Here is a 25,252-nt window from a genome sequence, read left to right as displayed (position 1 = left end):
GTCATTGACACTTGAGAAGTTTCTAGTTTTGTCTTTCTTGTGATTTGTAACTCCTTTCAGAAAAAAAGTGCCCACTGTAATTAAGATGTTAGCAGAATGATGTAAACTTCAAAATGTCACTCACCGAACTGATACTGGTGAAACTGGTGGAGTGGGGTACTCCAGAAACACTGAAAACACTAGGGGAAATGATTGGAATCACATTTACTGGGACTCTGGAAGATAGAGGTTTACAGCAACCAAGTGAATGTTGAGTCAAAAGAAGACCCATTGAAATGTGATAGGATAATCTGGTAGCATTTTAACTTATTCTTGCCCGATTCCCCTCCCCAGTATAACAGTGGTCTTGAAGATGTCAGCCTGCATTCCAACTGAGGGTTCCTGGCTCAAGAGGGAGAAGAATAGACCTTATTCCCAAGGAATTGTGTTTGTTTAAACCTGTCCAGAGGCCTCCCTGAAGGACTGACCAATGGGATTGATTGCTTTTCTTTTGTCTAACTCTAAACTCTCTTATAAGGACTTCCTTGGTGGTCCAGTGGTTAAGACTGTACTTCCACTGCAAGGAGCACAGGTTTGATTCCTGATGCAGGAACTAACATCCCTCATGCCATGTGGTGCAGCCAAAAAAAGGTTTTTTTTTTATTTTAAAAATAAACTCTTAGAGTAGAGAAGCAGCCATGTGAAGGATGTTCCTCAAAAACATTGAAAGGTAAGTGAGGGGCTTCCTTGATGGTCCAGTGGTTAGGAAGCCACAAGCCAATGCAGGGGACAGGGATTCAATCCCTGGTACAGGAAAAGTCCACATGCCACAGAGCAGCTAAACCCATGTGCCACAACTACTGAGCCAGCACTCTAGAGCCCAGGAGCCACAAGTACTAAAGCCCGAGTGCCTAGAGCCCATGCTCCTAAAAAATAAAGAAAAAGGCAAGTGAATAAGCTCCTGATGCCTATGGCAAGTAAAGTGTTAGTCGCTCAGTCATGATGGTAGTTGTTGTTCAGTTGCTAAGTTTTGTCCAACTCTTTGCGACCCCATGAACTCCAGCATGCCAGGCTGCTTTGTCCTTCACTATCGCCCAGAGTTTGCTCAAACTCATGTCCACTGAGTTGGTGATGCCATCCAACCATCTCATCCTCTGTCGTCCCCTTCTCTTCCTGCACTCAGTCTTTCCCAGCATCAGGGTCTTTTCCAAGGAGTCAGCTCTTCACATCAGGTGGCCAAAGTATTGGAGTTTCAACTTCAGCATCAGTCCTTCCAAGAATATTCAGGGTTGATTTCCTTTAGGATTGACTGGTTTGATCTCCTTGCAGTCCTAGGGACTCTCTAGAGGTCTTCTCCAGCACCACAATTAGAAAGCATCAGTTCTTCAGCGCTTAGCCTTCTTTATGGTCCAACTCTCACATCCATACATGACTACTGGAAAAACCATAGGTTTGACTATATGGGCCTATGTCAACAAAGTGATGTCTCTGCTTTTCAATATGCTGTCTGAGTTTGTCGTAGCTTTTCTTCGCAGCTGGCACTAGTGGTAAAGAATCTGCCTGCCAGTGCAGGAGATGCAGGAGACACAGGTTCGAGCCCTGGGTTGGGAAGATCCACTGGCATAGGAAATGGTAACCCACTCCAGTATTCTTGCCTGGAAAATTCCATGGACAGAGGAGCCTGGAAGGCTACAATTCATTGGGTCACAAGGAATCGGACATGACTGAGCACACACACATCTTAGATTCCATATACATGAGTTCATGTGATATTTATCTCTTTCTGACTTACTTCACTCTATGTAATAATCTCAAGGTTCATTCACCTCATTAGCACTGACTCAAATGTGTTCCTTTCTATGGCTAAGTAATATACCATTGTAGATATGTACCACAGCTTCTTTATCCATTCATCTGTTGATGGACATCTAGTTTGCTAACATATCCTAGCTATTGCAAATAGTGCTGAAGTGAACATTGGAGTACATGTGTCTTTTTCAATTATGATTTTCTCAGGGTATATGCCCAGTAGTGGAGTCATTGGGTCTTATGGTCGTTTTATTCCTAGTTTCTTAAGGAATCTCCACACTGTCCTCCATAGTGGCTGTATCAATTTACATTCCCACCAACAGTGTGAGAGGGTTCCCTTTTCTCCACATCCTCTCCAGCATTTATTGTTTGTAGACTATTTGATGATAGCCATTCTGACTGGTGTGAGGTGATATCTCATTTGCATTTCTTTAATAATGAGTGATATTGAGCATCTTTTCATGTGTTTATTAATCATCTGTATGTCTTCTTTGGAGATATATCTTTTTAGGTCTTCTTCCCACTTTTTGATTGGGTTGTTTGTTTTTCTGGTATTGAGTTATATGAGCTTCTTATATATTTTGGAGACTAATCCTTTGTCGGCTGTTTCATTTGTTTTCACCTTGTTTATAGTTTTCTTTGCCGTGCAAAAGCTCTTAAGTTTAATTAGGTCCCACTTTATTTTTGTTTTTATTTCCATTACTCTGGGAGGTGGGTCATAGAGGATCTTGCTGTGATTTATGTCATATAGTGTTCTGCCTATGTTTTCCTCTAAGAGTTGTATAGTTTATGGTCCTACATTTAGGCCCTTCATCCATTTTGAGTTTATCTTTGTGTATGGTGTTAGGAGGGGTTCTAATTTAATTCTTCCACACATAGCTGTCCAGTTTTCCCAGCACCGTTTATTGAAGACACTATCGTTTCCTCATTGTATAGTCTTGCCTCCTTTGTCAAAGATAAGGTGCCCATAGGTGCATGGATTTATCTCTGGGCTTTCTATTTTGCTCCATTGGTCTATATTTCTGTTTTTGTGCCAGTACCATACTGTCGTTATGACTGTACCTTTGTAGTATAGTCTGAAGTCAGGAAGATTGATTCCTCCAACTCCATTCTTCTTTCTTAAGATTGCTTTGGCTATTCAGGGTCTTTTGTGTTTCCATATGAATTGTGAAATTTTTTATTCTAGTTCTGTGAAAATGACCATTAGTAATTTGATAGGGATTGCATTGAATCTGTGGATTGCTTTTGGTAGTATAGTCATTTTCACAATATTGATTCTTTCAGCCCAGGAAATGGAATATCTCTCCATTTGTTTATGTCATCTTTGATTTCTTTCATCTGTGTCTTAAAGTAGTAAAACAGTTTTAGGATAAGATAGTTCTGTAATGATTGCACAGCATTGTGAAGGTACTTTATGCCACTGAGTTGTACATTTTAAAATGGTAAACTTTAGGGAATTTCCTGGCGGCCTAGTGGTTAGAATTCCATGCTTCCACTGCCAGGGGCCTAGGTTCGATCCTTAGTCAAGTAACTAAAATCCTGCAAGCCGCGGCATGACCAAAAAATAAAACTAAAAGAGTGCTGTCACCTCAACAGAGGTAGGGAGGAAAACTAACAGGCTAAAACCACAAACATGATCTAGAACCCCATAAGGACAGACAAATACATCTCCGTTATTGTTGCCTCTGATCCTGGTGACAAAATATCTGCAGAAACCAAGGCTCTACTTCATGGAGTTAAACATAAACACCTGGTCCAAAAGATAGAGATACTGTGAGTGAATCCGGGGGAAGACAAAGTAATTGCAGACCCAGCTGCTGCTTCATGCTATAAGGTGAATCTGCAGATCAGCAACAAGATGTGGGAGCTGCAAAATGGTGGCTGCTTATCTTCCACCACAGTCTCCGACCTCCCAGAGTCCCTCTGTGGCACCCTCTGACCAAAAATATGCAGGAAGTAGAAGTGTCTGTGATGTGAGTCACCTAACCAAAGTGACACTTTACAACGGGCACCTCTTGTCATCTTGCTACTTATGAACATCTCTTTAAACCATACTTCATCTTTAAATAGAAACAACAAAGTCATGATTCTGCCTAACCGGATACATTTCTCCCACCCACAACCAAGAGAACACTAACACATCTCTGAAAGAGGGCACAAAATCATATATTTTAAGTCTTATTCATTCTTTACCTGATTCACACCCCAGTTTAATATCATGTACCTTAAAAACCGAAAAATAAAATTAAATAATAACACATCTTGTGTCAGAAGATAAGGAGATGAGGGGTGTTAGAAACTATTTGGTTAATGTATATGTGAGTCGATTCATATAATAATAAATGATACTCATAATCATTATAGTCCTTGTTTCTGCATATGGTTATGTGGTTACTTCTACTTTCCATTCCACATTTTCTTACCCTCACAAGTCCTTTCCCTGGTGATTGTCCTTTCGCTGATGAAGTGACCCAACCTCTCACTCTTGAGGTTCATGGCCATTAGCAGTCCTAATGAATTAGGGTGGTGTAGTTTCCATTGACTTTAATCAGTGGACATGAGAGTACTGAGAGGTGTCTTATTGCAGCTCCTGCTGTGAATAGAAGGGGTGATGGTGAGCATCCTTGTCTTGTTTTTAATCTTAAAAAGAATATCCAGTTTTTCACATAGAAATACTGTATGCTATGGATTTCTGATGTGTAACCTTCTTAACAAACGCTTTCAAATTTTTCTTTATGAATAGTTGTTGCATCTCATCCCATGTGCTGTCTGCATTTATTAGGCTAATCGTATGACTTTCCTCTTTTAATCTGCCAATAAAGTGCGATGGTTCAATTGTCTGTAAGCTCCAAATTCACCTTTTCGTCCTGCTCTGAGAAAATGTTTTGGGCCCTTGCCATTTTTTTCCTGTGGCAGTTGTTACTAACGATGACCACTAGAGGGCGGGAGAGACAATGAAAAGCAAGAGATTCGCTTCCCGGTTCTGGGTTGGGGGCACAGCCAGCTTCTGCAGGGCACCAGGCTTCTCCAGCGCCAGGCTCTGCCCCTCACATGGCTTCTACAGGGCCCGACTGGTGCAGAGCAATGTGGCCAGCACCACTCCATTGCCAGAAGCCTCCTTTAGACCTCCCTCAGGCAGTATTATTTCGGTTGGCCAAAAAGTTCATTTGATTCTTTCTGTAAGCTATGATGGAAAAACCTGGATGAACTTTTTGGCAAACCCAATATATCAGAGTGTTTCTAGTAAGACACTTGCCCATGTACAACATTGCCAGTCACCTCAGAGAAAGATTTCCAGCAACTCACAGAGGGCAGCTTTCCAGATAGTTCCACTAGGGTGTCTCCACTACACAGCGACCAGTAACGCTGAAGAAGCTGAAGTTGAACAGTTCTATGAAGACCTACAAGACCTTCTAGAACTAACACCCCCCAAAAATGTCTTTTTCACTATAGGGGACTGGAATGCAAAAGTAGGAAGTCAAGAAACACCTGGAGTAACAAGCAAATTTGGCCTTGGAGTACAGAATAAAGCAGGGCAAAGGCTAGTAGAGTTCTGCTAAGAGAACACACTGGTCATAGCAAACACCCTCTTCCAACAACACAAGAGAAGACTCTACACATGGACATCAACAGATGGTCAACACCAAAATCAGACTGATTATGTTCTTTGCAGCCAAAGATGGAGAAGCTCTATACAGTCAGCAAAAACAAGACCGGGAGCTGACTGCGGCTCAGATCATGAACTCCTTACTGCCAAATTCATACTGAAATTGAAGAAAGTGGGGAAGACCACTAGACCATTCAGGTATGACCTAAATCAAATCCCTTAAAATTATACAGTGGAAGTGAGAAATAGATTTAAAGGACTAGATCTGATAGACAGAGTGCCTGATGAACTATGGACAGAGGTTCGTGACATTGTACAGGAGACAGGGATCAAGACCATCCCCATGGAAAAGAAATACAAAAAGGCAAAATGGTTGTCTGAGGAGGCCTTACAAATAGCTGTGAAAAGAAGAGAAGTGAAAAGCAAAGGTGAAAAGGAAAGATGTTCCCATTTGAATGCAGAGTTCCAAAGAATAGCAAGGACAGATAAGAAAGCCTTCCTCAGTGATCAATGCAAAGAAATAGAGGAAAACAACAGAATGGGAAAGACTAGAGATCTCTTCAAGAAAATAAGAGATACCAAGGGAATATTTCATGCAAAGATGGGCTTGATAAAGGACAGATATGGTAGGGACCTAAGAGAAGCAGAAGATATTAAGAAGAGGTGGCAAGAATACACAGAAAAACTGTACAAAAAAGATCTTCACGACCCAGATAATCACAATGGTGTGATCACTCACCTAGAGCCAGACATCCTGGAATGTGAAGTCAAGTGGGCCTTAGAAAGCATCACTACAAACAAAGCTAGTGGAGGTGATGGAATTCCAGTTGAGCTATTTCAAATCCTGAAAGATGATGCTGTGAAAGTGCTGCATTCAATATGTCAGGAAATTTGGAAAACTCAGCAGTGGCCACAGGACTGGAAATGGTCAGTTTTTATTCCAATACCAAAGAAAGGCAATCCCAAAGAATGCTCAAAATACCGCATGATTGCACTCATCTCACACGCTAGTAAAGTAATGCTTAAAATTCTCCAAGCCAGGCTTCAGCAATACGTGAACCAAGAACTTCCAGATGTTCAAGCTGGTTTTAGAAAAGGCAGAGGAACCAGAGATCAAATTGCCAATATCTCCTGGATCATCAAAAAAGCAAGAGAGTACCAGAAAAACATCTATTTCTGCTTTATTGACTATGCTAAAGCCTTTGACTGTGTGGATCACAGTAAACTGTGGAAACTTCTGAAAAAGATGGGAATACCAGACCTCCTGACCTGCCTCCTGAGAAACCTGTATGCAGGTCAGGAAACAACAGTTAGAACTGGACATGGAACAACAGACTTGTTCTAAATAGGAAAATGAGTACATCAAGGCTATATACTGTCACCCTGCTTTTTAACTTATATGCAGAGTACATCATGAGAAACGCTGGGCTGGAAGAAGCACAAGCTGGAATCAAGATTGCTGGGAGAAATATCAATAACCTCAGATATGCAGATGACACTACCCTTATGGCAGAAAGTGAAGAGGAACTAAAAAGCCTCTTGATGAAAGTGAAAGAGGAGAGTGGAAAAGTTGGCTTAAAGCTCACCATTCAGAATACTAAGATCATGGCATCCGTTCTCATCACTTCATGGCAAATAGATAGGGAAACAGTGGAAATAGTGGCTGACTTTATTTTTGGGAGCTGCAAAATCACTGCAGATAGTGATTGCAGCCATGAAATTAAAAGATGCCTACTCCTTGGAAGGAAAGTTATGACCAACCTAGACAGCATATTAAAAAGCAGAAACATCACTTTGCCAACAAAGGTCCATCTAGTCAAGGCTATGGTTTTTCCAGTGGTCATGTGTGGATGTTAGAGTTGGACTATAAAGAAAGCTGAGCACTGAAGAACTGATGCTTTTGAACTGTGGTGTTGGAGAAGACTCTTGAGAGTCCCCTGGACTGCGAGGAGATCGAACCAGTCCATCCTAAAGGAGATCAGTCCTTGGTGTTCATTGGAAGGACTGATGTTGAAGCTGAAACTCCAATACTTTGGCCACCTGATGCGAAGAGCTGGCTCATTGGAAAGGACCCTGATGCTGGGAAAGATTGAGGGCAGGAGGAGAAGGAGATGACAGAGGATGAGATGGTTGGATGGCATCACCAACTCAATGGACATGGGTTTGGGTGGACTCCGGGAATTGGTGATGGACAGGGAGGCCTGACGTTCTGCAGTTCATGGGGTCACAAAGAGTCGGACACGACTGAATGACTGAACTGAACTATACATTTTATTGACATTCTGTGGATTTCTGCCAGGTTCCTCCAGCCAGGTGAGAATTTCAATAGGAGGAATGGGAATCCTTTTCCTTGGGTGGCAAATTATCTCCTGTGTGGGTTACTTGAGTACTTAATTTCAGCCCTGTCATGAGGCACTGTCTCCAGGGTACTCGTATCTCAGTCATATTTCAGGAGGGACTTTTCCTTGGGTGACCTATCTCAGCCCTGGGCCAAGGGATGTTGCTTTGGGTGCTTTGTCTCTAATTTCAGAAGGTGGCACCACAAAAATTCTCTGCCACACACTGAATCACAGCTGGGCCTCTCCAGAAAGATCTAGACTTTAGCCCTTGAGGCGTAGTGAGAACTTGCACTTGTCCTCCATCTCAACCTAAGGGTGGTGACTCTTCCTGGAAGAGGGCTCATACATGAGTGCACTACCCCAATTTGGGGGCAGATGGTTCCTCACGGGCTCTGTCTCATAATCTCTGTGAAGTGGGGCTTTTTCTGAGGTGCTCTATCTCAGCTCAAGAAGAGAACTTTCCATTAAGTTCTCTCTCTCTCTCTCCCTCAGTCCTGAGGGATGGCATGTTCTTGGGGGCTTGATCTTGCCCTTGAAAAGGAATGCTTTTCCTTGGATGCTATATATCAGCACTGTGGAGGACTTGGTTATGTTGGGGGTGCTTTCCTTGGTTGCTCCATGGCAACCATAGAAGTGGGGCAGCTTTTGTGGATGCTCTCTCTCTGTCCTGTGGTGGGGGTGACTATTCCTTCTTTGGGTGCTGTATCTCAATCCTGTAGGGGACCCTTCCTTGAGTGCTCATCACAGTGAAGTTGGAGGGTGGTTGCTGGATGTTGGACCTCAGCCTGGGTCGGGAACACTTCCTTGGGAACTCTGCTACATATTTAGGAGGGCAGATTTCTAGAAGATTCTGCTGCTACTGTACCACAATGCCTTCTCTGTCATTCAGTGATCCACACCCTGACTTTTCCAACCAGGCATGAGTTTCAGCTTGTGGGAGGTGCAGTGGGATTCTCGTGGGTGTTGTATCTCAGCCCAGGAGGAGTACTATTTCTTAGTGGCTCTATATCATGTTCCAGACCATGGAGTTCAAGCAAATTCCACTGGTGTGACACTACCAACACCTTCTCCACCATTCTGCAAGCCACAGCTGGGCTTCTCCAATATCGTCTGGATTTCTGCCCATGGAGTGGAGGGGAGTGATTCTTTCTCTAGTTGGGAGTGCTTTTCCTTGGGTGCTCTGTCATCCATTTGGGGTAGGAGGACATTTCTTTGGGTGCTGTTTATCATCACTGCAGGTAGTGGCTTCTTCCTTGAGTGCTGTCTCTCAGCTCCAAGGTGGCGGGAGAATTTTCTCTAGATGTTCTCCCTCAGTCTGAGGGGGGTGGCTCTTCTTTGTGAGCTCTCTCAGCTGTGGGAAGGCTCAAGGCAGTGGCTGCTTTCTTTTAGTCTTGGAGCAAGCTTCTTCTTCCTTTGTTGCCCTGTGTCAGCTCTTCAGTTGGAGTGGGGGGTGGGGGGCAATATGTCCTTGGGAGCTCTGCCTCCACCCTGGTGGGGGCAGACTTTCTTTGAGTGTACCATTTCAGCCATGGAGGGATATATACCTCAGATGTTCTATGTCAGCTGGGATGATGGCACATCATTACCATGCTTTGTAATAGCTTTGAAGTGGGAGCTCTCACTGTGGTTTTCTTTCTCAGTTCTGGCAGACAGCTTTTCCTTGGGGACTGTCTCGGCCTTGTTAGATACAGGCTTTTCCTTGTGGCTGTCATTTGTATTCTATTTCAGCATTGTTGTGATTTTTCTCAACTCAGGAATAGGACATTTCCTTGAGTGCTATATCCCCTTGGGAGGATTCTTCTCTGTGTCCAACTCTTCCCTGGGAGGACTTTACTTGGTGCTCTGTCTCAACTTGAGGGGGAAGGAGGGTGGAGAATTGTACTTCCGTTTCTCTCTTTCCCATGAGGGGTTTGAAGTCTTCTTCACAGACCTCATCCATAGAGAGGGCTCTTCTTTGGGTCTCTATCTTAGCTCTGTGGGAAAGACTCTTTAGGAGCGCTATCACAGCTCTCCCTGGTGCAAGGGTGGTGGGGAGGGACTATGCCTTGGATGCTGTATCTCAGCCTGTGGAATTTTTCTTTGGGTGCTCCATCTCAGTTCTGAGGAGGACAGACTTACTTGTGGGATCCAGCTCAATCCTCGGGGTCTTCAGCCTTGAGTGCTTTAACTCAGACAAGAAGAGGGGATGGCTTTTCCTTGAGGGTTCTCTCTCAGCAATGGCTGGACATAAGGGTAAGGGGATGAACTTTCTTGGGTTCTATAAGGAAATACTGTAGACTAGGTGGCTTATCAACAACAGAAATTGATTTTGTATAGTTCTGAAGGCTGGAAGTTCAAGACCAGGGTGCCAATATGGACAGATTCTGGTGAGAGCTCTCTCCCAAATGTGACTCCACTTTTTTCCATGTGACTATCCTGAATATGGTAAAGAGCTAGCTAGCTCTTTGACCTCTTCTTATGATGGCACTAATTCCACTCCCATGAGAGCTCCACTCTCATGACCTAATTATTTCCCCCAAACCCCACCTCCAAATGCCATCACATTGATATTAGGGTTTCAGTATATGACTTTTGGGGAGTGGGTACAATCAATCTGTAGCAGGTGATCTATTTCAGCTTTGGAGATAGTGACAGCTCCTTATATCTTCTCTTTCTATACTTAGAGTGCTCTTGACTTCTTACTAACCAATCTCTTTTTACTTTATTCCCCCTTTACAGTCAATAATTCTTTATATTAAATGTTCACTGTTCAAATTACTGTGTGGTTTCTCTCTCTTGATTCAGCACAGTCTGAAATAGAATTGGTGCTGTGAGTAGTCCCTAAGGTAGGCCCTTGGGGACTTCTTTGATTGTGCCTTTGGACTTGAGTACAGTGCTCTGCTTCATGCTGATGGGAAATAGGATGAAAGTAATCCATGGCATGAAGCGACATCACAATTTGTAAAAGTGTCATGATGGGTGATTGTCATAAAGTGCTAACCAAAGTACTGGGGAGCTGAAGTATCAAAATGGCTCCAGCAATGCATGAGAGTTCCTCTTGTATCATATCCTCACAAATGGGTAGTGTAGTCTGTCCTAAATTTAGACATTTTGGTGGACATTTAATGGTATCTCATTATGACTTTAATTTGCATTCCTTTGATGATTAGATTTAGAGCACCCATTTATAAGTTTAGTAGCCATTTGGATATGTTCTTATGAAGTAAGTTTTAAGATATTTTGCTCATATTTTGTTGTCTTTTTCTTATCAACTTGTAAGAGTTCTGAATTCAGCTCTTTTGTTGGATATATATACTATGAGTATCTTCTATGAGTCTCTGGTTTACCTTTTCACTCTCTTATTAGTGTTTTTTGATGAAAAGAAGTTCTTAATTTAATCAAATCCAATTGATTAATCTTGAGTTTTTTTGATATCCTGTTTAAAAATCTATTCCTACCGCAAAGCTATGAAGATGATGTCCCAAGTTTTCTTCTAGATCTCTGGCCCATCTCAAATAACACTGTGTATGCAATGAAGTAAAGGTCAGTATTCATGTTTCCTGTATGGTTATCTAGTGGATTTATTTTAAAAATGATTATTTCCACATAGATATGCAGTTAAGTTTCTCGGTAAATTTGTCTATTTCACCTAGGTTTTCAATTTTAATATGAAGTTGTTCACTGTGTTCCACCCCCCATTCAGAATCCTTGCTGGATCCATAGTTAGGTCTCCTTTTTCATCCCTAATGTTATTTATTTGTGGATTATCTTTCTCTTGACAGTTTCACTAATGGTTTGTCTATGTTTTTGTTGCTTTCAAAGGACAAACTTTTGGTTATGCTGTTTTTCTCTATTGCAGTCTCTTATGGATTTCTTCTTTATTTTTACTACCTCCTTCTTTCTATTTTCTCTGGGTTTATTCTACTCTTCTAACACTGGACACATGTCATTAATTTTCGGGCTTTTTTTTCCTCTTCTAACATACAAATGCAAGGCTATGCAGTTCCAGCTAAGGTCCACTTTCACTGCATCCAAAATGTTTTAATATGTAATATTCTTCTTCATATCCAAGTATTTATTTGAAAGAGTGTTTTAAAATCCTTGAATACATTTTGTTATTGTTGCTATTGACTTCTAATTTAATTTCATTTTGGTTGGAGAGTATGGTTCATGAAATTATTAATAAGTATTTTAACATTGTTGATACTAAAGATCATTTTTATGTGCATGCTTGAGAAGAACTTATGTTCGAATTGTTGGATACAGATTTCTGTAAATTATTGATTAAGCTTGTTAATTTTGTTGAAAACATTTATGCATTTACTAATTATTTTTTCTGTTTGAACTAACAATAATTTAGAGAATTGTGTTAAAATATCCTACAATAAAGGTGGATTTTTCAGTTTCCTTCAATAGTTCTACTTATTTTCTTCCATTATAAATGTTAAGGTTGTTTTATTATTAGGTGCATTCAGATGTACAGTCGTTAAACGTTTGTGGTGAAATAAAATTTGGTTATTTTATAGTGAGCTTTTATACTCCACTTATGCATTTTTTAAGAAGTCTCTTTTCTCTGATATTAGTATAACTACCTCAGCTTTCCTTTGGTTAATTTTTGCCTTTAATAAAATATTAATTTCTTTAAATTCAATCATTCTATGTCCTCAAATTTTAAATCTTTATCTTAGCATAAAAACAGAATTTTTTAAAAATCCATTATGACCACCTTAACTGGCAAATGTGGCATATTTACATTTATTATCATTACACATAATATTTAGACTTGCAGTTAGCACATTGCTTTGTGCCTTTTTTTGTACTTCATGCTATGTTCTCCTTTTTTATTCTTATTTTTTTAATTTAAATTTTGACAATGAATGAAGGCATGAAAGTGAAAGGTGCTCAGTCGTCCAGGCCAGAATACTGCAGTGGGTAGCCTTTTCCATCCCCAGGGGATCTTCCCAACCTAGGGATCGAACCCAGGTCTCCTGCATTGCAGATTCTTTACCAGCTGAGCCACACAGGTCAAGAAGCAACAGTTAGAACTGGACATGCAACAACAGACTGGTTCCAAATTGGGAAAGGAGTACTTCAAGGCTGTATTTTGTCACCCTGCTTATTCAACTTATACGCAGAGAACTTCATGAGAAATGCTGGGCTGGATGAAGCACAAGCTGGAATCAAGATTGCCAGGAGAAATATCAATAACCTCAGATATGCAGATGACACCACCCTTATGGCATAATGCAAAGAGGAACTAAAGAGCCTCTTGATGGAAGTGAAAGAGGAGAGTGAAAAAGTTGGCTTAAAACTCAACATTGAGAAAACTAAGACCATGGCATCTGGTCCCATCACTTCATGGCAAATAGATGGGGAAATAATGGAAACAGTAACAGACTTGTTCTTTTTTTGGGAGGGGGCTCCAAAATCACTGCAGATGGTGATTGCAGCCATGAAATTAAAAGACGCTTGCTTACTCCTTGGAAGAAAAGTTATGACCAACCGAGACAGCATATTAAAAAGCAGAGACATTACTTTGCCAACAAGGGTCCATCTAGTCAAAACTTGTTTTTCTAGTAGTCATGTATGGATGTTAGAGTTTGACTATAAAGAAAGCTGAGCACTGAAGAATTGATACTTTTGAACTATGGTGTTGGAGAAGACTCTTGAGAGTCCCTTGTATAGCAAGGAGATCCAACCAGTCCATGCTAAAGGAAATCAGTCCTGAATATTCATTGGAAGGACTGATGCTGAAGCTGAAGCTCCAATACTTTGGCCACTTGATGTGAGGAACTGACTCATCTGAAAAGACCCTGATGCTGGGAAAGATTGAGGGCAGGAGGAGAAGGGGACGACAGAGGATGAGATGGTTGGATGGCATCACCGACTCAATGGACAAGAGTTTGAGTAAACTCCGGGAGTTGGTGATGGACAGGGAGGCCAGGCGTGCTGCAGTCCATAGGGTTGCAAAGAGTCGGAAAAGACTGAGCCACTGAACTGAACTGAAGGCATGAATGAATGCTGTGTGGATTTTTTTTTTCTTTTCTGATCACAAAGCCTATTCGTAGTTGGCATTTGTTATTTGCTTACACTGGGTCCACTTTGGCTTGATGTTTGTATTTGGTGTGAGAAAGGTGTTCAATTTTTTTTTTCATTTATTTTTATTAGTTGGAGGCTAATTACTTCACAACATTGCAGTGGGTTTTGTCATACATTGACATGAATCAGCCATGGAGTTACATGTGTTCCCCATCCTGATCCCCCCTCCCACTTCCCTCTCCACCCGATTCCTCTGGGTCTTCCCAGTGCACCAGGCCCGAGCACTTGTCTCATGCATCCCACCTGGGCTGGTGATCCGTTTCCCTATAGATAATATACATGCTGTTCTTGAATCAGTTCTAATGAGATGGATGAAACTGGAGCCCATTATACAGAGTGAAGTAAGCCAGAAAGATAAAGATCATTACAGCATGCTAACACATATATATGGAATTTAGAAAGATGGTAATGATAACCCTATACGCAAAACAGAAAAAGAGACACAGATGTACAGAACAGACTTTTGGACTCTGTGGGAGAAGGCGAGAAAGGTGTTCAATTTTATTTATTTATTTGCATGTAGACATCCAGTTCTCCAAGCAACATTTGTTGGAAAGACTATTCTTTTCCCATTGAATAGGCTTAGCACCCTTGTCAAAATGTAATTGACCATAAATTAAGGTTCTAGTTCTAGACTCTTAGGTTTGTTCCTTATACTAGCACCACACAGTCTTGATTATGGTAGCTTTGTATTAAGTTTTGAAATCTGGAAATGTTTTTTCCCTTACCTTGTTCTTTTTCAGTGTTTTGTTTGTATTCTGGCTATTTACTTCCTTGTGAATTTCAGAGTTACTTTGCCAAATTCTGCCAAAAAAAAAAACTAGCTAGAATTTTGATAGGGATTATATTACATCTGTAGATCAATTAGGAGAGTATTGCCAACTTAACACGTTTTCCAACCCGTAAACATGGGAAGTCTTTCTATTTATTTATGCTTTCTTTAAATTCTTCCAATAATGTATAGTTTTCAGAGTACATGTTTTCTACTTTTTAAATAAATTTATTCACAACTATTTTATGTTTTTAAATGCCATTGTAAATGAGATTGTTTCAGCTAAATTTTCTTATTGGTTATTGCTAGTGTAGAAAAAACTGATTTTTATTTATTGCTCTCATATCCTGCAACTGTGCTGAACTTATATTTATTAGTTTGGATATATTTTATATACAAAATCATGTTATATGCAAATTGTGATGGTAATTCCTCCTATCCAGACTTGATGCATTTTATTATGATTTCTTGTCTAATATTCCCTGCTAGAAGTTCTAGTACAGTATTGAAAAGAACTGTTGAGAACAGACATCCTTGCCTTGTTTCCAATAGGAGTTTACATATCCAATACTATACATATTTCATACCAATGTTAGGTCTGGGGTTTTTGTAGATGCTTGTTATCAGATTGAGAAAGTACCCATCTATTCCAAATTTATTGGGTACTTTTATCATGAAGAGATTTTTATTTTGTCAAATGCTTTTTCTGTACCTATGGACACAATCATATAGTTTTTTTGTCCTGTCCTTTGTTAATATGATGTATTACATTAATTAATTTTCAGATATTAACCCAACTTTCATTCCTGGCATAAATACTGCTTGATCTCAGTGTACAATCTTTTTTTATATGCTGCTTGATCTCAGTGTGCAATCTTTTTTTATAAGCAGATGGATTTGGCTTGTCAATATTGTGTTGAAGATTTTTCATCTATAGTTATATTTTTCTTGTTATGTCTCTTTCTGGCTTTGGTATGAGGATTAATACTGGCCTCATAAAATAAGGTAGGACTCCTTTCTCCTTTCTTTTTTTGAAGACATTGCTAAGGATTCATATTATTTCTTTCTTAAATGTTTGATAGAATTTACAAGTAAGATCACCTTATCTGGGCTTGTATTTGTGGGAAGATTTTTAACTTCTAATTTAAACCTTTATCTTAGTATAGTTCTGCTTATATTTTTTTTCCTGAGTCATTTCAATAATCTGTGTCTTCCAGGAATTTTTAAGTTTCATCTAAATTATCTAATTTTTTGACATAAAGTTGTTCATAATATAATCCTTTAATTTCTGTAAGGTCAACATTGATGTTCTCACTTTCCTGATTTTGATAATTTGAGTATTTTTCCCTTGACTAGTCAAACTGAAGGTCTATTATTTTCTTTATCTTCTCAATGAACCGACTTTTGATTGCACTGATTTTCCTCATGGTTTTTCTGTTTTATAGTTCATTGATTTTCCACCCTAATCTTTATCATTACCTTTCTTTTGCTCGCTTTTATTAAGTATATAAATTTAAAACTTTAGGGGTAACTAAAATTATTTGCTTCATTTAAAGTGGGATTTGACACATCAGATATATAAAAATGTTTATGATATTGCACATAGTAGTCATTTAGACCAGTTAACTAGGAGGAGAGTCAATCTGCTAAAAACAGATAAGATTTTGTTTAGAACATTTGTTGATGAGTGAAATTTCAAGTCTGACTTGCATGAAGGTGTTTATTGCATGAGTAGGTTATTTAAACAATCTGATCACATGGACTACAGCCTTGTCTAACTCAGTGAAACTATGAGCCATGCTGTGTAGGGCCACCCAAGATGGACGGATCATGGTGGAGAGTTCTGACAAAACGTCCACTGGAGAAGGGAATGGCAAACCACTTCAGTATTCTTGCCTTAAGAACCCCATGAACAGTATGAAAAGGCAAAAAGATAGGACACTGAAAGATGAACTCTTCAGGCTCCATGGGGTGGCAGAGTCAGACACGACTGAGCAACTGAACTGAACTGAACTGAGGTTATTTTGTAGTACTTCATTGGAAGGACTGATGCTGAAGCTGAAACTGCAATACTTTGGCCACCTCATGCGAAGAGTTGACTCATTGGAAAAGACCCTGATGCTGGGAGGGAATGGGGACAGGAGGAGAAGGGGACGACAGAGGATGAGATGGCTGGATGGCATCACCAACTCGATGGACATGAGTTTGAGTAGACTCCGGGAGTTGGTGATGGACAGGGAGGCCTGGTGTGCTGTGATTCATGGGGTCGCAAAGAGTCGGACATGACTGAGTGACTGAACTGAACTGAACTGAATATTTACAATATTCATTTTCACTGAATCTTTACATCTAACCAGGTCCAAGTTTATTTTTTTTAGCTTAAGGAGAGGTGTGTTTTAATCAGCACACATACTACCCACTTTATGTTTTGTCTCTTGTAATAACCTTTAAAACAGTCCATAAGGTAGATAGTTTCTACGTATTTTATGGAAATAGAAACTTCTAGTAAGCCTTTAAGTAGTTTCCCCAGGTTTAACCAGTTGAAAAATGGAAGAATCTAGATGCGTAAGATTCCAGATACTGTACACTTATATATCACAGTGCCTATAGCTATGAGTTCAGCAGAGAATTCCTTGTTTACATGGAAATACTGAAATTGATAGTATTCGGGATATTTAGTGTTAGTTTATAAAGCCTCTTTACTCAATTTTGTTGATTTTAAATGGGATCATCTGTTCATTAAATTGAGCAGCTTTCACAGCTGGACACAGCCATGAAGTTATATTCCAAGAATCATATATAAGGTGACTTTTCTGGGAAGAAAGTCTGTAGATTTAATCAAATTATCCAAAGAGAGCAATTATCAGTGCCCAGTATCCAAGGTTCTCTGGGGAAAGAATGCCATGGAGCCTAGGCTCTTCCAAATAGGGAAAAAGAATGATCTTTTAGTTGGCTGTAAAGGAGGCCAGTCCATTCTCAAATTTGGTTTGCAACATAGGGGAGTTGTTCTAGACCTAGTTGTTGGAACCAATAGGCAGTGGTAATGGTGGACTGATAAATTACTTAGATGAAGGGAGATGATTCTAGATCTTAGAACATGATGTAGACCCTAGACTATGTTAGCAACCTATACTATGGCACCAAACAGAGTTTATGACCATGTCCTCCCTACAGGATCGTTCATTTGAGCTGTATAACATTAATTTCTTTTCTAGAGCTTTTCCACTTTCTCACCAAGGTGTTCTACTCATGCAAATAGTTAACTATGAGGAATATCTGAAGACACTGGCCTCCCCACCTCAAGAGATTGATCCAGGTCAACCTAAAACAGTTTATACTTTCAACTATATGTTTAAAAATGAGAAGGTCTGTCCAAATTTTGATACTTAGTATAAGTATTTTTTTATTCCAAGGATGAATGTAAATCTCAGGCTTTACTTCTATTTATTTAAAAGATAAAATATGACATAGTGATTCTTGTGTAAACAAACTGGGAGCCTCCTGATATGAGAATGTGTTGGTTGAACAGAAATAATAATTGTTTTTTATTGGACTAAGAGTTGGGGTTTTTTATTCTTTAATTGAGGTATATTTAATTTACAATGTTGTATTAATTTCAAGTGTACAGCAAAGTGATTCAGTTATACATATGTTCTTTTTCAGATTCTTTTTCATTATAGGTTATTACATGATATTGAGTATAGTTCCCTGTGTTACACAGTAGGTTCTTGTATCTTACCTATTTTATATATAATAGTATGTTAGGATCTGGTGTTTAAATCATAACATTTAATGCTCACAATTGTTCTGTAGGTGAGTATTACTATCTGCCCTTTAATAAGAAGAAATCAAGGTTGACAGTGGTCAAATGACTTGCCCTGAGTTACACAGCTGAGAGATGGAACCAGGATTTGAATCTATATCTTCCTGGCTCCAAAATTGATATTCTTTCCCACCCCCATAGTAACTCTCTTAATTCCAGATTATACTCTACTTCCTGTTTCCTTTATTCAAGCCACTAGTGCTCTATCTAGACAATCACTGAATATTCCTCTTGAAAAATGAAGTACTAGGGACTTCCTTGGTGGTCCAGTGGTTAGGACTCTGCACTTCCATTGCCGGGGGGTCAGTTTCAATCTCTGGTTAGGGAACTAAGATTCCACAAGCATGTGGCAATAAAATAGAGAAAGAAAAGAGAAATAAAGTACTAGGTGATGTTGCCATAATTGGATTACCCTCATGAATGTCTTACGTGAGAGTGTTTTGTGTGTGAGAGAAAGACATACTGACTTGATCATTAAATCATGAAAACAAAGAGAATTATATCTGCACTTATGGAAGAGATCACTGATATAAAGGCACAGAACATACAGCAATCTCTTCTACAACAAAACTAGAGTAAAAGCTATTCTACTTTACCCCCAAAATTCTTCCTTAATTGGAGTTTTTCTTAATCTTCTGTGCCTTAGTTTCCTCAACTTAAACAGTGGAGATAACAATCACACCTAACTTATAAGGTTTGGTGAAAGATTGAGTTAATACATGGAAAGCATTTAAAACAGTACCTGGTAGAGACAAATGCTCAATGAAAATGTTTTCTCCCATTATGGGGTATTTTTTATGGGAAATGCAAATATGGGAAAGTATTTTTGTCACAGATGTATTCAAATAATGCAAAGGCATATTCTTGGGTTATCCTTTGATGAAAATAACTCTTAGCTAACCTATTATGCCCTTCAATTTCATGTTTTATCTGCCACCAACACTGAAAAATACTCTGAACACCTGCCCAGCCCCAAAGGTGACATATTTGAATCTCCATAGGTTAGAGATGGGAAGATTTACATTATCAATACCCTAACTTTCACCATCAACATGTACCATTTAATAAAGTGTTAATCAGTGTGTTAATAGATTTAAAGCACAAAATGACAAAAAAAATTTCCTTTTTTCCTCCCCCAAGAAGAGCTAAAACAAAGTGGTGTGTATTTCTCTAAATTTAGAGATAACCATGTGTTTATCACTTTGGTTAATGAGAACCACTCATTCCCCAGCATTCATAGTAATCAGAGTTGTACCATGTTTGGCTTTGGCCAACACCTCCTATTTTACCTTTTCCTTATTTCACTTAGACTGGATTGAAATTGGATTGTGTTTTCTGAGAGCAGAGTGTGACAGTAAATCTTTGACCCATGATTAAAACTTCTTTTAGTGATACAAATGCATGGCTGTATATGCATATGAAGCCTGTGACTGCGTTTTGTCTTTAATGGAGTATGTCCACTGATGTTTTTCAGTGAATGAAGGATGATGAAGCAGTTCAATTCACAGCAGGACATCAAAAACAAATGAAACATCCTGGAGAGCCCAAGGGCCACTCATCATCTAAGAGAAGGCAAAGTATGTCACCATGGCTAAGCAATCAAAGAGGGGGGAACTCTACCTCTAGGGTTTAGTCATGTCAAAAGAAGCTTATAGTTATGTCCTTGAAGGATAGACAGATATGAGCATATTTGCAAGTACAGGGGCAAGGCACTAGTTAGGTCCAATCATTTGGAGTTGCAGCAAGAGTTAATAAAGCAGGTTCCTGAGGCAGAAGGAGATGAAGGGTCAAATAAGAGGACAGATCTGCTCACATTCTTCCTGTGTTCACATTTGTTCATGCTCTAACTAAGTGCAGTCTGGCTCCTTCTTATGGTACTCCAATGAAACAGTGTCAAAGTCATCAGTGTCTGCTACACTTTGGCATCAAGTTCTCAGCAGCATGTGATACAGTTGTTCAGTCCCTCTTCCATGGAAAATTTTTAGTGTCCCCAGACACCACATTCTCCCAGATTCCTTGCCCTTTTATTAGTGACTTATTTTTTTCCTTCCTTTTCTGTCTTCTTTCCCACCTCTAGGTACTGCAGAGATCCAGAGCTGAATATTGGGCTCCTTTCTCTTCAATCCACCATCTCTGTAGATGATCCCATGCAGTCTTACAGCTTTAAATATGACTCACACTACAAAAATTCTTACCTTTATTCCCCTAGATTACAACTTGCTCCTGAACTTCAGACTCATATACAACTGCCTACATGGTATTTCCATTGAGTATCTATTAATACTAGATATCTAAAATTCAACTGGTTCTACATGTTTGATCTTCTGACTTTTTCCCTCTCCAAAAATGCTCTACTTTTAGCCTTCTGTATCTCAGCTAATAATACCATCCATCAGGTGTAATGTACATAAATGTGTAACAACCTGTTATCCACAGGTGTACGGGGCATGGAAGGGTTTAGAAGTCCTAGTATTTAAAGTTTTCAGATATCCGTAGTATAAGTAGTCCCACCATGGCCTAGGTCAGACTACCATTGTGAGGTCACTGAACTAGAATCAAGAAAGGCTGGCCACACTCCATTCTTGTGAGCAATTGCTTAATACCTGCACACACTAGGTTTACCCAGTAGTTCAGATTAAAACATTCATATTCACTTGAGATTCTTATTCTTTTATTATTCTTTCACTTATGTCCCTTAGCAAGTTCACCAATTCGATACTAAGTATAAATCTCACATCCCACCATTACTCTCCATTCCTCTGATCTATGCTGCCATTGTGTCACCAAGATACTCCAATAGCTTATTTTTCTACTTTCCAGCCTTCTCATCTAACTCATTTTCTGACCTGCAGCCAGAGTGATCATATCAACACAGAAATCAGATCACACCACATCCATGCTGAAAATGCCTCATTACCTTTCCTTGGTACTCAGAGCACAATATGAGCTCCTGACTCTGGTCCACCAGCTCTGCACGACCTGGCACATCCTCTCCTAACACGTGTCCTCAGCATGGGCACAGGCTGGCTCTCTTTCCCCCTCCAGCCTTTGCCCAAAGGACACCTGCTCAGAAGGATCTTTCTGACCTCATGATCCACTGGGGCTCGCCCTCCTGCTCTCTGTCCCCTCCTTGCATACTTTTCCCTGAACACGAATTTGAACTGTAATTATTATTTTGTTGAATCATAGCACACTTCCTGCCTGGCCTCCCCATGAGCATGGACATTCCATAAGGGCAGGGATTGTTTCTCTATGTGCTGTTGGAGGCCGCCCCCTAGCTCCTGGCACAGTGCCCAGCACAGAGGATGATGAGTCAATGGAGGAGAGGTGTCAGACCTGGAGTAAAAAGAAATTCACTTTTCTGAGACAGAAAATATGGATAAGGAGGATCATATACTGGCAGGGATTTGAGGTGATAGACTGTGGATATCAGACATCTTGACATAGAGTGAGACTTTCAGCTTTTCAACTCATAAAGAGCATTGAGGAGACATTAAATCATGAGTGCCAGGGCTCTATGAATGTTTGCATAATAGTTGAACTGTTCAGATACATTACTGTATGTATTGAGAGTGTCAAGAGAGAAAAAGTATTCTATTGTATGCTCCTTGCTCAGTCCTATTTGTGGGATCTATTTCCACTTGGAACATCCTCTTGCTTTAGGAAATAATTTCTTCAAAACTGCAGTGCACAAGGATGTCCCTGTGGGGGTGGTAAGATGCATCTAACTCACAGCTCAATCTCTTAATTTGGTTTCCAGTTGCTACTGTCACTCACGATGTTGATGAGAAGAAGATGGAAAATAGTCAAACTCCACCTGGGGGCTTCTTTTCAAAATCTGCCTCACCGGGGCTTATGAATATGGCAGGAGATGGTATCCCACTCAACCAAGTGGATTCCCTGTCTGATGATTTCACTCGTCTCAAGAAAGATGGGCAGATTCACAAACCTGGGGATAATGCACTAATAGGAGGAACCAAGAACTGCAGTGTCTCTGCAGGTGACTCCAAAGCCACAGCAATGTCTTCAAAGGGAACTGTGCCAAATAAATCACAGATGAGTCCTGTTATGGCACAGAAAATTAATGATGATATAAAATATCAATTAATGAAAGAAGTTCGGAAGTCTGGATGAAGTAAGTAGTGAAAGAATATCTATTAATAAAACCATGGGAAGTTGCTTGATTTAGAGTAAACTGAACTTATCTCTTGAACTCATCTTTTGATTGAGTTGGGTTTTTACATAATTTACAATAGTTTGTCTAAAAATTCCTAATGCCCCTCTTAATTTTTTTTTGTTTTGCATGGTTAATGTTTACAGTAGTTTCCTTAGTAGAGATGTACAGGTGTTATAATTCGTCATTGGAAAGGCATGTGTAACACTGTGAAATAGAGTGTAACATTGTAGCCCATGAAGAATGGTTGCTGAAGTGGTAGATGCACTATTCTCATCTCTTTAGAAATACTTATTTTTTTAATATCTTCAGATTTTGAAAGAATTTTCACTTTGCTTGAAGAAGTACAAGGACCTCTTGTAGTCAAGAAACAATTTGTTGAATTTACCATGAAGGAAGCTGCAAGGTGAGTATAAAAAAGAACTCCTCGGCTTTTTTAATGCAGTTCTGCCCAATGCTGAACAGGGCCAGGAACAGGCCTTTGTTTATGCCAAACCCTGGCCGTCAATTATAGCTTATGCTATTTCCATAGGCATTCAGTTCAGTTCAGTCGCTCAGTCGTGTCCGACTCTTTGCGACACCATGAATTGCAGCACGCCAGGCCTCCCTGTCCATCACCAACTCCCAGAGTTTACTCAAACTCATGCCCATAGAGTCGGTGACGCCATCTAGCCATCTCATCCTCTGTCGTCCCCTTCTCCTCCTGCCCCCAATCCCTCCCAGCATCAGGGTCTTTTCCAATGAGTCAACTCTTCACATGAGGTGGCCAAAGTATTGCAGTTTCAGCTTCAGCACCAGTCCTTCCAATTAACATCCAGGACTGATCTCCTTTAGGATGGACTGGTTGGATCTCCTTGCAGTCCAAGGGACTCTCAAGAGTCTTCTCCAACACCATAGCTCAAAAGCATCTATTTTTTGGCGCTCAGCTTTCTTCACCATCCAACTCTCACATCCATACATGACCACTGGAAAAACCATAGCCTTGACTAGATGGACCTTTGTTGGCAAAGTAATGTCTCTGCTTTTTAATATGCTATCTAGGTTGGTCATAACTTTCCTTCCAAGGAGTAAGCATCTTTTAATTTCATGGCTGCAGTCACCATCTGCAGTGATTTTGGAGCCCCAAAAAATAAAGTCTGACACTGTTTCTACTGTCTCTCCATCTATTTTCTGTGAGGTGATGGGACCAGATGTCATGATCTTAGTTTTCTGAATGTTGAGCTTTAAGCCACTTATTCACTCTCCTCTTTCACTTTCATCAAGAGGCTTTTCAGTTCCTCTTCACTCTCTGCTATAAGGGTGATGTCATCTGCATATCTGAGGTTATTGATATTTCTCCCAGCAATCTGGATTCCAGCTTGTGCTTCCTAGAGCCCAGCATTTCTCATGATGTACTCTGCATATAAGTTAAATAAGCAGGGTGACAATATACAGCCTTGACGTACTCCTTTTCCTATTTGGAACCAGTCTGTTGTTCCATGTCCAGTTCTAACTGTTGCTTCCTGACCTGCATACAGGTTTCTCAAGAGGCAGGTCAGGTGGTCTGTTATTCCCATCTCTTTCAGAATTTTCCACAGTTTATTGTGATCCACACAGTCAAAGGCTTTAGCATAGTCAATAAAGCAGAAATAGATGTTTTTCTGGAACTTTTCTTGCTTTTTTGATGATCCAGCGGATGTTGGCAATTTGATCTCTGGTTCCTCTGCCTTTTCTAAAACCAGCTTGAACATCTGGAAGTTCTTGGTTCACGTATTGCTGAAGCCTGGCTTGGAGAATTTTTAAGCATTACTTTACTAGCGTGTGAGATGAGTGCAATTGTGCAGTAGTTTGAGCATTCTTTGGGATTGCCTTTCTTTGGGATTGGAATGAAAACTGACCTTTTCCAGTCCTGTGGCCACTGCTGAGTTTTCCAAATTTCCTGACATATTGAATGCAGCACTTTCACAGCATCATCTTTCAGGATTTGAAATGAATATTATTTTAGTCTAACTAATCTACGGAGCCTTCTAAACTCACTATAGTCTGGGGTGGGCCTGGGCCCTTGATTGCCTCTCTTGGTATTTTCCTAAACTGTATCTTTCCATTATGATATGTTTTCTGTTCCCATGTAGATTGTAAGCTCTATTTTCTATCTATTACTGTGCCTTACACATCATAGATGCTTAAATATCTTCTGGTTAATTCAATGACTATTTATTTTCAGGTTTAAAAGAGTAGTCTTAATTCAGCAACTTGAAAAGGTCCTGGAAAAAGTTGAATCCAACCACCTGAGCAAAAAAAGTTAATCACAAGAAAAATAGATAACCGTGTTTTTGCAAAGAACAATGAGAAGCAAGTACACATTTTCTATGCTGCATGGTGGGATGAGATGCTGCTGAAGCTTCTTAAATTATTGTTGTCAAGAAAATTGCCCTTCTAGAGGCTAAGAAAGAAAGCAGTGGAGCCTTTCAATTTTATGGTTCTCTGTCAGTAAAAGCTGGGCTATTGCCCTAAGAATTTCCGGTGAAAGTATAGCTTGTTGTCTGTCTGTGTTCTCCTACCTGAGGAAGGGAATGTTATTAACACATTAAGCTAAATGCACAGTCCTGGGAGCAGGGCCAATGGTTATAGCTGGTATTCATAACTGCTCCCTTTCACTACTCATTTCTTATTCCTTTTGCCCGGAGGCAGC

The 25,252-nt window shown here is 39.9% G+C and overlaps 1 long non-coding RNA gene across 2 annotated transcripts; it reads left to right on the top strand.

Moving 5' to 3' along the window:
• Nucleotides 1-16,859: 16,859 nt before the first annotated feature.
• On the top strand, nucleotides 16,860-25,252 carry LOC122435909. 2 transcript variants are annotated; one of them, XR_006267731.1, is made up of 5 exons: nucleotides 16,860-17,950; nucleotides 19,882-19,984; nucleotides 22,168-22,542; nucleotides 22,894-22,987; nucleotides 24,785-25,252. It is a non-coding gene; the product is annotated as an uncharacterized LOC122435909 (long non-coding RNA). The 2 variants fall into 2 exon arrangements; XR_006267732.1 differs by lacking the exon at nucleotides 16,860-17,950 and having other exon boundaries at nucleotides 19,658-19,984.

This window comes from Cervus canadensis, chromosome X (genome assembly GCF_019320065.1).
Source record: "Cervus canadensis isolate Bull #8, Minnesota chromosome X, ASM1932006v1, whole genome shotgun sequence".
Classification (NCBI taxonomy): domain Eukaryota; kingdom Metazoa; phylum Chordata; class Mammalia; order Artiodactyla; family Cervidae; genus Cervus; species Cervus canadensis.
Note: the sequence above shows the minus strand (reverse complement) of the source record. Positions and strands in the feature narration are given on the sequence as shown.